Source organism: Nothoprocta perdicaria, unplaced genomic scaffold, assembly GCF_003342845.1.
Source record: "Nothoprocta perdicaria isolate Ctin4 unplaced genomic scaffold, notPer1 scaffold_15, whole genome shotgun sequence".
Lineage (NCBI taxonomy): Eukaryota > Metazoa > Chordata > Aves > Tinamiformes > Tinamidae > Nothoprocta > Nothoprocta perdicaria.
This window is the reverse complement of record NW_020454649.1, coordinates 1,199,612-1,215,644: the sequence shown is the minus strand read 5'-3', so window position 1 is coordinate 1,215,644 and position 16,033 is coordinate 1,199,612. Positions and strand designations below refer to the sequence as shown.

General features: G+C 37.0%; 1 protein-coding gene across 6 annotated transcripts in view; it reads right to left on the bottom strand.

The window, feature by feature from the left end:
- Nucleotides 1-16,033, bottom strand: part of LRRC4C (leucine rich repeat containing 4C) — a 146,587-nt gene that overhangs the window by 55,062 nt on the left and 75,492 nt on the right. The window lies entirely within an intron of this gene.

Here is a 16,033-nt window from a genome sequence, read left to right as displayed (position 1 = left end):
GTCACTGATTCTGTTTTTCAAAGACATTCCTGCTTTCTATTCCTTTGGCCTCGGCTGCCTAGCAACCTCCTTAGAGCTCTTAGTCTATACTAATTCTGAGAGTTTGCATTTATATATTTATTTATGAGAATGCCTATAAGGAAGGCAGAGAAACAAAAACCAGCTTGTTCCTTCCTTTTAACAACGGACTCCAAACATCTCACCTCAGTGAACACCACAGKCCTTGGGCTTGCAGCGAGACATACCTACCTCTTTGAAATTGCTTAAGAATCCTGATTTCCATGAGACAAAAGCTTAGTCTCTGCAGGACGCTCCCGCTGTAACGGGCACCAATATTTTTTGCCCTCCCTGATGATTGATTCTTTGATAAGCTTTTTCATTCTGAAACGCTAGATGTTTATGTAAAGCTCCTGTTCTCCTGAAGCCTGGAGCTTTGATGTAACAAGAGGCAGTTTCTGCTGCTGAACTGAGTCACTAGCGGTTCCTACATCATCTGAGTACTGGAGAGAAATGGAGATTAAAACTCTGATCTCCTGCTGTGCCTGTGACTCAAAGCAGGATGGTTTGGAAGGAGACAAGACTACTAATTATAATGGGTAGCTTGAAAGTGGATGCAGAATGTCTTTCCTGGGTCAGAATAAGAAAAGAGTTATTGTTTCTAAAATGAGATACAGGAAGCAGGGATGTCATCAGTTCGTCTTCAAAGAGCTTATTTAGCGAGATCTTTTTAAATTATTATTTCAAAACAGAGGCTTGCATAGGAAATCTTCTCTWTAACACCACAGAAGAAAATACTCACTTCTTTTCTGGCCAACTGTATTCAAACACCACTTCCCAAATACCACTGGATCAATTTATTGCCTGATCAACACATGCCTTCCCCCCAGTCAGAAAGAAAGGGGAACAGGGAGGAAACAAACGAGGGAGTGAAGGTCAGAGATGTGTCCTACCTGGCCTAACGGGCCCTTCAGCATTAGGCAGGCACGGTTAAGGCATCCAGAGCATGTGGCTTGCACAGCAATGCGGTACCTTTTGCATCTCACTATTTTGAACCCTGAGTTCATAGAGCAAAATAYTCACCTACTTCTGGATGGAACCAATGCAATCTGAAACACGACTAACTGATGCTTTACATTAAGTTACTTTGACGGTATAAGCAATCACAGAAGAAAATTCATCATGTTTTCTTCAAACAAAAAAATAAGTTCTTAATGCAGTTGCTTTCAGTCACAGTCTGCTAAGACCACAATAACTGTGAGATTATGAAACTGCTTGTAAATATTGGTGTTTATATGTGTTTAGGCATCAATGTTCATTCATCTCCAGTTTAATAGAGGGAAGGAAATATTTTTTAAGAACTCCTTGATGTTGTAACAGAAAACAGAAATTATACTGGATGATATCAGTGCCCCATAAAATACAATATAAACAGCTAATCAGATGATATAGAAAATGGCTGAAACCCAACAAGACACTCAYGAATAGCAAAAACATCCCCAAAAAACTGAAATAGCCATGCAAAAGGATTCATTAAACAAGGGAAGGAAAATGATGGGCAATAAACAGAGATTGAGGATTTCTTTTCTCTATTCACTATAAACAGAATTCTAAGTTTCTTTGTGTCTGTTGTTCCATGAGATCACATAAGTTTGTAATTTTCAGGAAAATTTACAATTTGTACTATTGGGAGTTACTGTAATACAAACAATTCTAATTCTTATCCATAAYTAATTGGTTATTGATAAACAATTTGCCAATATTTATGTTCATTCTTTCACAGAAACCATTATTAAAGCAAATACTGAGTAGCTATAGTAGATATTTTCCACCTTTGCACAGCATGAACACGTTTTCATATGCTTCAATTTTAAGCCAACCTTCCTGGAAATAAACCTCCAAGTGAAGAGTAACAGAAGCACAAACTTACTTGTCTATTTTGTTCATTTACTTTACTGAGCCATCTGCTTTAAATGAGTTTAAGCTCATGTAAACTGATAATAGAAAAGGAAGAGATTCTTTATGCACTCTTATATAATATTGTATAAGGAGCTTTTCTATAGAATGAAGAAAACTGAAATTGTGCCAAGGCAGCTATTAGAGGAAATCACCGGGAAACCAGCAAAAGCTAGGCAAAGAGGTCTGAGATGCACAGAAAAGTCAGTTGGAAGCAGTCTTATCCTAATTTCTGAAGACTATAATTAGGTTTATATATGTAATCTAATAAACGCATATTGTAAAAATCTCACCTGCTACGCAGTTATGGTCCAAAAAGAAAAAAAAAAGGCATATCAAAAGACTGATTTTTGCTATCTTCCTCCCTTCCTCTGTACCTCAGAAGAAAAGAGATGCAATTGCCTGTTTTCAGGATGGAACAAAATGTAGTTTTACAAAGGTTCTAACAAAGATATTATGAGGTAAAGGAAGCTTTATTATAAAAAAGGTGAAAGAAAGACTTATTAATATGCAAGCATAATTTATCTCTTAATCACTCTTCATTGAGGAGGACCACAAGATACTTTTAGAAAGCAAACAACAGTATTATTCCAATGCTCCTCACACCAAATGCATTGATTTTAATTCAGATTAATGCCGATGTGAGTTCAAAATTTGGCTCAAACTCTTCTTTTTCTTTTTTAATATTATTATGAAAATAGTAACTCACAGAAGTTATAATCAGGCATCGTTCTCAAATGGTTATTTTTCAAAAATGGCAAGGACATGAAAATAATAAAGAGCTGTAGGCAAAGGAAGAAAAAAAATACCTCCTACCTGTTCTACCATGATGTCATAATAAATAAAATCTATCAGAAGAGAGATAAGTGCAACATAGCTTCTGTTTCTTAGTTCCATAATCAATGTTCAGCTTTCAGCTATCATATACAACACTTGAACAAAGAGTGGGGCTCACATGCCAAAAGAAAGGGACTATTTTACATACTSCAAATTACCATGTTTGGCACCGAGTTGCCATGCATAGTTTGTTGTAGGTCCCATAGCATACCCTCCTATCATTGCAGAAGTTTTGGACAATCTATAGCATTAGGTGCTTTCATATACAAAGGCGAAACACTCGTTTTTGAGCAAAATATGTGTGAGCGCTGGGTTTAAATCCATTAGGTAACAGTGAGGGCAAAGTTAATAAAATAGAAAAAAAAAATGCAATGATGTGCTATGTCCACACAAGACTTTGAATAGTCTCAGAGGGTACAGAGGGAAAATGCTGCTCCATATATTTTCTTAAATAAATTAATCTTTATACATATTTTGTATTACCAGTATGAAGAAGTCAAGTTAAGCCTCACCTCTGAACAACTGCTGAATCAACTGTGCAGTAAAACTATCTCCCAGTGTTTCTTGACGGTTTGAAAAGGTGCTCTTGCCAGCTTTTATTCCTCTCAGTTGTTGATATATTCTGTTATTCCACAATTCAATTTGATTTTAAATGGTTAGCAGAATAGAACTTCTCTRCACTAAGGAACTGGCCAAACTAATCCATGACCATTTATGACAGCTCCTAAATAGACTTTTTTCCTGATCTTTAGCCTAGTGAGATCCTGAGTAAGGCTATTCTCCTGTATCAGACCTTTAAGTTCTGAGTATTCCGTGCTGCTGCTTTCTCCTCTCTTAAGAATAGCAGATGGGAACAAAACAAAGAATAGTTGCAAGTCTGGTATGCTGATATTTTTATACTTCTGCATTTGCTTTAAGCAGATGGAGATTAGGTAATTCTGCATAGTGCTGTCTCCAAAACAAGTTGAGTTAAGGTATAAATCTAAATTTTTGAAATCATATGTCAAGCTTTTTCTGTGCTCTCTGCTACAGCAAAGCAATTCATTCATATACTTCCTACTATTGATTGGAAATGTTTTTGTACAYCCAATCAATAAACTAGTTAATCTGTGTTGAACCAGTCTTCCAGACTATTTGCTGTATTCAACCTAACTAACAGAAAGTGGATTGGAGTGATTCATTTTAGAGCAACAGTGCAGTGTGAAAAACAGGGCTGGTATCTTTTTAATAAGTGAGTCTGTGCATGTGTGTTGTAAACACAAAAATGGCATTAAAAATATTTCCCCCTGCCAACAGTCCTCCCATTTTCTGATCAGTTCTCTTAACTACTAGTAAGAGTCTCTTGATACTCTTCTGACAAATGGCTGTTTAATTTAGTTTTTACTATGAAAGATGTGACCTGGTTTGTTCATCTATAAATACACATTTTTGTGCTGTAGACACAAATATGCATTTGTGTTAGCTTTTATCCCCGCTGTGTTTGTACAACACAGTGTGACATTCACAGACAGAAAGCAAAGAGATTGAAGAACATTCGATAGTGTTGCCTAGCATTTTAAACGCAATGAAAGAAATAAATTAGTGCCAACTTCATCAATTGCTAAATTCAGTGTGGCTGAAATTAAAGAAAGAGAGCTGGACAGACAGGGAAAAAAAAGTAAATTTTGGTGAAAACCACATTTGCTCAGGTTGACTACAAAGCACTAGGGTAAGTGCTATTGAACTTGCTCTATATTTTTTTAGATATATTGTTAATTTTACACATATATTTCCTCTCCCTGCAAGGGATCTGATATACTTTCTGCTTAGAAAAACCCCTGAGGAATTTTGACATACCATAATGTAGGATCACCAAAGCAATGGCCAAAGTATTTTACAAAAAAAAAAAAGTAAGATGGCAGGCTTGAAAAGAACGACAGCTACAGAAAAAAAMCATAAAACAAAGTTACCAAGTTCCAGAACCCTATTCTAATTATGAGAAGTTACATAATCATTTTTTTAATGAAAAAAGGAAATGCTGTTTTTCAAAGGTAAAATAAGCGAGTAAATTGATCCCATTTTTTTGAAATACTATTTTCTGTCCTGCTCATCTCATCATTTTTGAAATCTTTTGCCTATTTAATGCCTAGCAGTTAGAATATTGAATCATTACTTTGGAGCGGATTTACGAAGAACAGCTTCCACACAACACAGGCGAGACAAAACCTGAAGAGAAGCGAGCAGATGCCCACACTYCTTCCTTCATGTGGACAGTGCCTGGTCAGAAAACATTTCCAAAGGCCGTAATACTCAGAGTTTCAAATATATTTAAGATGGAAAAGATCTACCCCACTATTTAATCTATTTTCTGCCTTTCACACCCTCAAAGAATTGCCAAAGGCCCCAATGTCCCTTGCTTGTGTTGTGCTCAGGAGAAAAGAAGTCTTCCCTGAGGTATCCGGGAGGAAGATTTTTCAAAGATGCTTAGTTTTTAGCTGGCAGACTTCCTTCATAAGGATATGAAGAATATGATTTGTCTTATATGTGCAGAGCTACACATCATTGTTATGCCTGTGAGAATAATCCCAAAGGGAAGTCTTTGCAGAAACTCATACGATTCTGCAGTTCTCAAACAAGAGGATAGTAATGAACTGCATTCAAGAGGTGCTGAAGAAAAATAACTAAATGTTTGTGCCTTTGCCAAACCAAAATAAACAGTGGAGTCCAATTTATCAAGAATAATAAAACTTCAGTTGATAGCTTACTGTTTAATTAAGACACATTTAATAGATTGTTTGGCCACCCAGGAATTTGATGATAATCATTATTCTGCACAAAAGAGCTCACTCGGAAATGAAYAGGAGTGGCAACCTAAGCTCAGACTGCTAAGCTCTAAAAGTAAATGTGTTTTCATTGATCTGGTGGAATTACAGCTTCTTGAGTAACTCCAGTTCCACCCAACAGAGGGAGTGATGTTCATACACAAAAGTACATCTTCTTATAAAACACACCTACTCAAATGATGGTGCAAATTCTTGCTAAGTTGGTCACGTGCTTACCATAGCGCACAACAAAACATATTTTTCTTTTAAGGCATTACAGTCATTTTCCAGCAGGGAGCATATTTTATTCTACATTTGCAAAGCAGTATGTAAATCTGTGGGAAAATAAAAATTTTAATAAGAATGTTAATGAAGTGTTAAGCTCCATTTAATAGTATTAACCTCAGGTATTAAACTGCTCAGATATTGGTTTTGAATAAAATATGTATTAGGTTTAACAGAACTAAAATCTCATTTTCAATCTTTACRACAATTTACCATACATCACCACATGCAATACGCAAAGTGTACCATGTGATGTGCACAACGTTCAGTTCAAAGGTCATAAAAAGCTATAACTAACTCATGTTTCAAATGGGCTTTTACATTATATTTTTATAACCTATTTGTTAAAACAGAGAGAGCATGGTGCCTTTTTCCAATAAACAGTCGCAAGTTGGAAAATACCAGATTGTGCTCAGGAAAAGCACTGATAAGAACGTCAACAATGTGTCACTAGTTATTCGCATATATTTCACACAAACTAATTTATAAGTTTATACGAAAAGAGGTGAATATATGGTGGAGACTGTGGAGCACGAACTGATGCATAACTGATACTGCCTGCAAGATGCTGAAGAGCAATCAGTGAGGCTGGTGGTACAGGGACGTGCAAACCACTGCTACCTGCCAAAGAACACAGGAGAAATCAGCTGAAAAAGGACACAAAACAGTCAGAGCAGAGAGATTAAAGATCAAAAGATTTTCATTCAGTGTGGTACTGCAACCATAYAGTAAAGGAGTTCAAAATTATTTATTATTCTCCTGTCTATCAGTTATTAATAAAATAATGGCCTGCTAATAATTTTCAATCCTTTTCCAAAAATAAWAAAAAAAAAAAMWGAAATAATGAAAACCTATATATTTCCAGATTGATTATGTCTGATTGGTCATCTAGGTGATATAGTACCATTTTGGTGGATTAGAATGGATGACCTAGCTTTAGCAAATGGAAATAGGCAAAATGAATTATTATTCTTTGAAAGTCTCTGGGAAAAGAGAGCGAGATTTCAGTCCTAGAAAGTATTTCAAAATCTTTTCCTGTCCTCTAAGAAGGGCATTATTTGGAAATGACCTCCAATTTAAAATTAGTCCTGTTCCCCCAGAGTAGTCAAAAGAGAACAGGTGCTTCTCCTCTACCAGGGACATTTGCTTTATTCCTGCTATTCGGACTATTGTGACGAGAATAATGTTATCAGTTCCAGATCAACACCCCAGCTGTGCAAAAATTGGTTCTCACACAAGCACAAGGCAACAGGCTGATAGAAAATGGCACAAGCATAGCCAAAGGCAGAGATGACATTTTGAAAATACTGTCTTTGGTATCTGCCCAGCTTTGTGAGCCATCATTAGGAGACGTAGGCTCAACTTGTAAAATTTTGCTCTCCAGAAAAAGCAGTACCCTAAAATGTAGGCCGATTTTAAGTTTGGAATCAAATAAAGTTAGCAACTGGGAGGCCTTATAAAGGCTTAGATTTTGCAATTTGGATATCTGGCTCAGATTTTAACCATCTGAAGTAATAACTTATACTACAGGTCTGGGAATGACTAGTGCACCTGAATTAAAGCCTCACTTTCCTTCAGTCTCAAAGGAAGAATTGTGATGCTTGCAGGAATGCCCCGACTTTTTTTTCTTCCTATTTTTGCTCTACACRTATATTTAGTCTACTCTGTCAGATCCAGACTAATGCCTAATGAGCCATGAAGATTCTGCTTAATATACTTAAATGTCTGCGATATCCACACRTCCTAGAGAAAGAAGTCAGTATTTAAAAGACAAGGAGTACAATTATTCTTCTTCTGAATATAATCTGGTGATTTGAATATTTTTCAAGTAWTTGTGTCTAGAAATGAGTTATCATCCTTACAGTCTACGTTAGGCTTTGTGACCGAGAGCATTTCAAACACCTCCAAATAATAATAAAAAAAAATATATTGATTAGTATTCTGGTATTTTCTCCAGTATGTTCTGCTTAACAACAGGCTCAAAGTATGAATACCTTTTCAACAGACTTCRAGAAGACAAATTCAAGTACAGATTAAACCTAGTGGACAAGAAAAAGCTGCTGCTTATTCTTATTTGGTTGCTTAGCCATATTTGTAGGAGGGTGCAGAGAAGACCACATTGAACCTGTCATCTTCAATGTTTTTAACCTCCTAAGAAGTCTCATGTTCCAAACACTGTGTAAATGATTACGGGTTATAAACCTCATCACCCTTTCAATTTTCATGCAAAATTCATCATTCTTTCAATTCAAAAAGAATGACTACAGGATTGGATGACAAGAGTTCAGAACACAATCTAAAACAAATTCTGGACTATATTTTGTTCTTATATATAACAGTTGCACTGAAGTGCAGAGTTCAGGGAAGCTCCAAAATTACAGTAGCTAGAGTGAATGCAATAGAGTATCATATCCTTGCTGGTGATACACTTGCAAGACAAGGTTATCCTGGTTAACTTGGAAGGATCCTTAACTGGTGACGTACAAGATCCACCAAAAAAAAGCAAATACTTCCAAGAACAACAACAAACTTTTTCTTTTTTTAAATGAGCTTTTCCAAACTGTTTTTTTCAGTAAAATTTCATCAAAGAATAAAAAATAAATTTGAAAACACTTCAGGATTTTTGTTATAAAAATAGCCGAGTGAAAAGTGAAACAAATAAAACCATGACTAATTCCCTTCCTTCAAATGTTTTCCATATATAAAATTTATTCCTTGTCTAAGGTCCCATATAATGAGGTCAAGTTTCAAGCTGGGAAACAGATTTTTGTACTCAAGCAAATAAAAAATGCTCACAAACACAAAACCAACAATTATGCTACAAACAGAGTTCAGAAGTGGAAGTTTAGAAAAACCAACAACTGCAACACATTTGCAGGTCATCGTCTGAGAGGTCTTTTTAATGCTCMAGAGGAATATTAAAGTCTTCTCTTTGGAAGAACTTCAGATTTCTCCTCTATTTGAAACATTTTCCCTAATAAAGCAGTTGTGGGGTCCAGACCCCCACAAGTGGTGAGACACAGGAGCTGAGCTCTGAACCACATAAACCAGACAGAAGAGTCATTCCTAGACAGCCAGCTCTCCATCTCTTCTGCTGACAGATCTCATATGTCACTGTGACACCTTCAACGTTTGCACTTCCATAMACTGCAGTCACGCAAGCAGGTCACTGGTCAAAAGTTCATTTTCTGCTGAATTGCTAGTTGAGTTGAATACCTGAATGCTTCAAATACATATCCTAAATTAAAAAATAACTCCAATTTTAAATGAACCTCAGGACTAGTATTTTTTGTTGTTCACAGAAAAGATTTGTGACACTTGATTCATGAAAGCCTGGAAATAGCAATCCTGTAGCCTTCTGATTAATATTTATTCATTAGAAAGCCAACATTAAGCCAATTAAAGAAAATGGACTTATAATTGTGGAAAACGGCCCTAAAAAGAAACTGGCAACGTGCACAGTTTACACGCTAAAAGAATAACCAACAGCCAGTGCAGAGAAAGAATACTTCATTTACAAACATTCATTCTATTATTTTCTGCTCTCCAGCTGAGGCAGCCAAGGGAAATGCCACTTTACAAAACCGATGCTTTCCCTAGCTCTAACAGCAATGGAACAGAACATTTTATAAACACATCCATACAAGTGATAAGTGGTAACTTAGTTACCTGCAYAAGAGACATAAAGATAAGAAGCTTATGGCCCATTCCTAATGCCATGAGCAGCCCAATCATGCATCCAAAGTGACTCCCATAGGAAACTACTCTGGGGATAAGCCACATATTCCTCCTTGAAAAATGCCATTCTCTACATACATGTTTCAAAACATACCACACTTACAGTTTCTTTCTCCTAAATACATGCAGAAAAATAATTCCTAAAACACTAGATAATTCATATATTTATCTGTGTTTCCAAAGCAATTGATTCCTGAGTGCTCACTACTCTCAAAGGCTCAGAGCTGCTGCAATCCAAAGGCTTTATGTTACTCTAAGCGAAACAGCTCTCTGCTTTTGCAAAAGGAGCATGCAAGTTCAGTATTGYAGCTTCAGAAAACTCCGTATGATCACAGAAAGCAGCATGGTAACAAACATGAATTTCCTGAATGACCACGACAAGTAAGACATGCAGAGGATGGAAGGGTCCCCTACCGGCCTCTTCCTATGTATGACGGAGACAGCCAAAAACAAAGCAATTACTGAGCTAGCTTTACTAGCAGGTTTACTGGTTTTTTATATCAGTAGATGTATTGTTTTATATTATATATGTCCAGKTAACAGCTCGTATGCCCATCCTAACAATTCCACATGTCACAGAAAGCTTTTGCTGTATGGCAGCCAGGGCAGGGTTATTTAAACAAATGAAAATGTCTCCTTAAGAGCTGGTTGTTCTCCGTGTTCAGCCACATCAGAGAGAAACAGAGCTAATGCTAYGGTCTTATGAGTGCTTTATGCATTCTGACAAACCAAACGAGGTTTGTCAGGAGAGGCTCTAGGCAGCCTGGAACTGCCGCAATTTTACATCTCATTGATTACCACAATGGGAATTGAAAACAGTTCTCCGCTTTCCACGACATCAAAAATACTCTTGCAGACCTCACAGAAATATGCAGGTCATCCTGTAGAGAGGAAAAGAAGAAAAGGAACTTTGCACAGCATTGCTTTCTTCATGCATCCGAGTCAGGCCTGTCTGACCTTTACAAAGGCTAATAATAAAGCAATAAGGTGACATACAGCAGAGCATGTCACTCTGTGAGTAGTTCTGCCATAGGTTACATGGAACAAAAGGGCACTTTAATGCCCTGAGGCTCTGGGGATACGCTTCTTTTATGGTAAGTGCATCCTGTATACACTATTGGCATTGCACACAGTATGTGGGAATGTACATATCATGGCAAGAAACATTAAAGGAACAAGGCCCTAACAAAGATAAGAAAATTAAGATAGATGATTACTGTCATATTGCCTCAACCAGCTTGGCTTGATCTTCCGGGGAGGTTTCCAACTAAATGTTCAGAGATCCTGTGTTTTTATTGTTACTAGCTCAAAATCACAAGTCTTTCCTTTTTCCAGAGCTTTGGTGATCTCTTTCCCTGGCTCCATCAATCACAGCCCACAGAACGTTACCATTTCAGACAGGATGGGCTAACATTCCAAGCACGGGAAAACAACCCTAAAAAACACCCAGAAAAATCTATAGTGACAGCACTGAAAGTCTGTTCTACTCCAAGATTGCAAATGACATATGTACTACCATGTGCTAAGCAAGCTGTGATACCACTAACCCTTTGAGATGCCTAGCAACCTCGGGAGCTTTCAGAGGAAAYAAAAGACTTGCAGCACTTGGGAGAAGTAGATTCCTAACAAAAGTGTTCACTTAGGATCAATCCTAGCAGCCCTCAATGCCCCTTGAATTCTGGAAGATGAAAGGGTACTTAGCACAAAGAAGCGCAAGTCCGCACCTACTTACTGCAGTCTAAGCTGTGGTTTAACTATATTATTTATAGTCATATATGAATACCTGTACAAATTCTGTACCTGTACATCCAATTCAGACACATTTTTCACCATATATATCACACAATGAACTACTAGTGTAACAGCTGAACATAGTCAATTGAGTGTGAAACAACCCAAAAGTTTAAAGCATGGTTCAGCAAGTAAACAATATCTATGCCATTCCTACTAGGAATACCAAACCCATGATGCTGAACTCAAACATTAAAGACAGTCCAAAGGATTCCCACTAGATCATCTTGGGATCTCYGCACCAAGTAAAACCATAACTGCAGGACAAAGAAACATAGCAAGCAAAAAAAGAAGCAAACCTCAAATGTCACCAAACTCCACAGACTACCAGGAGAACAAAACTCTTAGGTGTTTGGGGTACCTAATATTTGATCAATGGCAGAATAGATAAATCAGGATCTCTTCCCCACTGCAAAGGCTGCTGAGAAGATCTGTTCTGCCTGAGAAAGGTCTGAGAAGAGTAACAGTCTACTCAGAAATGCAGTAAGCAATCTCATCCATCACCATCACAARAATAATTTTGAGTATAAAATATAAAATATGCCCTTCCTGTCCCTGTGATACAGATAAAGCAAGTAAGGCCCAGGGAAATACAGTGTTGGGCTGAGCTTCCCGGTTCCTGTTGAAAAAGCAGTTTGTTAAAAGTTTGGAACAAAAATTTGTCTGCTAGCCAAATCCAGCAAGCACTGAACTGAGCCTTTATTTTTTATGCAGCACTAAGAATCTTATTCACAATGAACAGTGYGCCGTGCAGAATGTGCATCTGTGGCATCTGCGACAAGCATTCCCACTCACAGGTCTTGGGTCTGCCAAAGACCCATTAATGCCAACTATCCCACTAATGGAATCATTACCACCCTCGGGTTAGCACTGCAGTAGTACCCTACCACCTACCACTTCGTGCAGCAACGATGCCTTGCAGGACGTGGCCCATTACAAACTCACTGCAATGTTGTACCCAAGGTGGCTTCCTACATTTTTATTTTTCCACATGCTATGCAGGTATATGGAGTAAACATTGTAACACCAACAGCAACTTGGATGCAAGAGCCACTGAAGGCCTAAGGGAAAGGGAAGAAAACAAAAATATACTCTTTTGTTTCAAGCAATTATGACAGCTTGTAGCAGCAATAATGAATTTTAGGTTGCTATTCTTCAGCGTAACTGGCCAAAGATACTTATGGCCTCCACGGTTCCAGATGGTCATCAGATGCCACGAAATGCCCGACCTGATGATAATAGTCACTGCATGAATTCCATAAAGAAAACAGTGTAATTCAGGCCATAGTCATTTTATGAAGACAGTGATTATACAGAGTAATTGACAAAATGCAATTTTGATTTACCATTGAGTGGAAATGTTTACCATTAAGGACTATTAGAATATGCAAATATAACAGATTCTAAAATCACTCATTTAATATGCTGCAAAATTTGTTTCTTCTTTTATTACTGCATGAAATAGGMATAGTCTTAATAGTCTCTCCCTGTTTTGCAACTTTTGCTGAATACATAGCAAATAGATTATAAGATTTTTGAGGCAGACATTGCATTTGTTGCTGCTGTTTGTAAAGTAACAATCATATCATAGGCAAGCAAAAACCACAGCAGTTTTGGCCAGTCAGCCTCAGAAGGCACACTCTTCATCTGAGCACAAAAAAAATATGTTTATATATTAAAACATGGAATTATACTTGAAATGCTCAATAATTGCAATCCTAACTTTGCTTTTTCCTATAAACCTAGATGTTTACAGTGMATTATAGTCAAAGTCCTTTTTACAAAGAAACTAAATCCATATTACTAAATTTTTTTAAGCTTTCGATGTGGGATATCCAGTGATGGAAACCCCGTGGCCTGAATTTCAAGGTTACTGCATTCCCAAAGTGTTGAGAGTTATGTAGCATCAGCATTTTGCAAATTCAATCCTTGCAGGAATTTAAACTGGGTTACTCATAAACCAACACATCCAACACAGACCATTAAGAAAATGTAGGGCAATCCCCTCATTTTTTAAAAAAGGATTATATATTTTTAACCAACTTCTAAGAAGTAGTATGGTCCTTAATTAGTGACATTACAAAATATCTCACAAATAGAATCCTACAGCAATGCTACATATTGTTATGTTGCTGCCCACATAATTTTCTGCTTAAATTAATCAAAACTAAAGAGAACAGGTATGCAACTTCAGTATATCTATGCCTAATACCAACATSCTGATGWTTTCCATGATGCTGCATTAGTGGCAGCCACACTGAGAAGAAGCTATACTCAAGAATGTTTAAAAGTTAACTGACAAAAAAAATCCACAATTTTCTCTCAAGTTCAGCATTTTTAATCTTAGAAGCAGAGGAAGCCCAAATAACAGTCCCTTAACCTTGGCCTTAATCTCTGACAAGAGATGATTATCTGTGGAGAGAAGACCCCTCAGGCACCAGAGCCCTCAGCAGGAACGCTTCCTGCATGTTGAGGGTGTCCAAAGCAACACAGAATGAGGCCGATATTTTAGCAGTAACCTTCACACAAGCCAAGCGCAGCCGCTGACCTCGTACCCCATATGAATCCCACACAAGCCTCCCTGGACAAGTACCCTAATCCTAGCCACCCTGTTACCAGAACCATTTCGAAAAACAGGCTATCAAGAGAAAAAACATATTTAATGAGGACAGACTACTAAAACATTACTACATAAAAGCTATAGARGAATTATTTACTTATTTATGAATATCTGAAGATTACAGATGCTGAGGAATAAAATCTTTATCTAGCAGAGTAGAGAGAGATGAATCTGCAAGCAAGCAGAGTAATAGAAAATGAAGTTAGTAAGCTAAATATTAAGACAGCTTTTCCTGAGACTGAAACCTATCCAACAGAGAAATAATTCTGATAACCGAGAAAAAGAAGAAATAGCGTAGACAAAGCATAAGGCTGCAAGAAACAATTGTGCATTGATCATATGGAAAGCAAAATGATCGTTTCATGATCATTTGGATTTTCTGCCTTTGCAATTCCTTTTATTTAATAATTCTAGAGCACTGCTATATTATAAGCCTCTTTCTTTTACCTTTCTCTTTCCCCTTGTTTTACAAGGGCTATCCAAATAGATGCAATGCCATTTTCGCTTCCATTTCCTTCTGTTTTAAAAGAGCAGCTTGTGTAAACAGTGTATTTACCCTAACATTTTCATGTGTAATTCTTGGGCTCTGAACACCTATGTAAAGTAACATCTGGAAACAGTGTTCAACATTCTTAACATATAATGCAGCCTTCTGCACCCACCCATATGATTTTTATAAGGTCACCTATCACCACAGTATCCCAGTGACCTTAAAAACAAACTAGATATAGGAAGAAAGGTCTGGGTTTGGGTGAAAAAAAAAAAAAAAAAAAAAAGCAAGCTAAATACCATGACAGTTTCACACACCCCTACATCCAGATATAGAGTTCAGCCAGAGAAGAGAAAGGCAGAGCTCAACAGCTTTCCCAAAGTGAGGCAAAAGCCTATAAACCCGCAAGCATCTGATAAAAAAGATTTCATGCTAATACAAGCCTGGAAAGTAAGACTCAAAACCTTTTGATGCGAGAACAAAATAAATACTTATCTCTCCTCCTTTCAAAAAATATCCAGAGTTTTACCTTTACTGTGAAACTGCATTCAAATACCTTAGAAGAAATACCTGGTATCAGTAAATCTGTCTTAGCTGAAACACTTTAAGACTGCTACAGGGGAAGTGCAGTGAATTTCTTTTCTTTTTTTTTCTTTTTTTTTAAGTCACATGTGTATTTTTTCAGTACCTAGCTTTTCAAATACTTTCAAATGTCAAAGGCAAACAAAGGAAAAATACAGTCACTGGTATCCTAATACTGCATTTTCCTTCAACAACTGCTAATACCTAATACCACCTAAATTTTCCTATATAGGGAAACTACAGGTTTTTCTCTTGAATTAAAAATAAATGCTTACATGATCTTTTTTTCTTTTTTCTMCAAAAGAAAAATCATTACCCAGTTTCAGAATAGCTTGGAACACACAGCTGAAATATAAGAATTCTGTAACCAAGTCCCCTCTGCGCTCTTACTAAGACATTAAGGTCTTCCCACATGGGAACTTCATTCAGCAAAATAGCAAAGACTGCAGTCCCAGTGAAAGATATGGAAAAAAAAAAAAAAAGCAAACAGCATTAAAAACTGCTGTCGTGTTTTATTCAGTTTGCTTAACTTTTGCATTTTATTTGTGGTGTGTAGTAGAGCGGTTACTTGGGGGTTCTGAGCATCTGCTGCCTTTGGTGGGGCATGTGCAGCTGAAATACAGAAAAACTGGCCTAGATGCTGTTTGGTGAGTAAGAGCAGGATCTCTTGAAGGACATTAAAAATCTGTTCTGATATGTTTTTGCACACAAAAATTTGTGAGGCATAATTTGTCAGGCAGCTTTTTAAACTTGCCAGAGCTTTCATCAATCCTACCATTTCAGCTTCTACGAAAAGAATGGTTTTTGATTGATAGGCTCAAAGTATGATTTGAACTGATCTATTTAACTCTCCCTCTCTCTCCTTACTAAATTGATCTTAATTGCAGCATAATCTGGTGAAAATCGAAAGCTGGCAGACTCCACTCAAGATAAAGT